Genomic DNA, 356 nt, shown 5'->3' with positions numbered 1-356 from the left:
AAACCCCCAGCCACAAGAGCCCGCTCGACGTCTGTGCTTCTCCCTCTGCTGCTCCCGTGATTGCAAATGCAGGCATTTTCCTTCTCTTTCTCCCTAAAACCGCTGGGCAGTGTCACTGCATGCACGGGCAGGGTGGCACAGTGCCCGGCACACTCGGCACCGGCTTTCTCTGGGAGCTGCTGAGGTCTGAGGGCTCTGGGAAAGCTGGTTTCTCACTCTGGAAATGTCAGAGTTTTCTCTGCTATTTTTAATTAGTGACCTTCCCTCTGAAGCCCTGATGCTGGCAGGGAAATGCTAAATATTTATGTGGTCGCCTTCCCAACTGGCTTTCTGCTGGGAGCGTGCCTAGATGGAAA

At 54.2% G+C, this 356-nt stretch overlaps 1 protein-coding gene across 1 annotated transcript in view; it reads right to left on the bottom strand.

The window, feature by feature from the left end:
• FXYD2 (FXYD domain containing ion transport regulator 2) overlaps positions 1-356 on the bottom strand; it is a 1,910-nt gene that overhangs the window by 327 nt on the left and 1,227 nt on the right. The gene's annotated exons all lie outside the window — the stretch shown is intronic.

The sequence above is a fragment of the Pterocles gutturalis genome, unplaced genomic scaffold (assembly GCF_000699245.1).
Source record: "Pterocles gutturalis isolate BGI_N339 unplaced genomic scaffold, ASM69924v1 scaffold25069, whole genome shotgun sequence".
Lineage (NCBI taxonomy): Eukaryota > Metazoa > Chordata > Aves > Pterocliformes > Pteroclidae > Pterocles > Pterocles gutturalis.
Note: the sequence above shows the minus strand (reverse complement) of the source record. Positions and strands in the feature narration are given on the sequence as shown.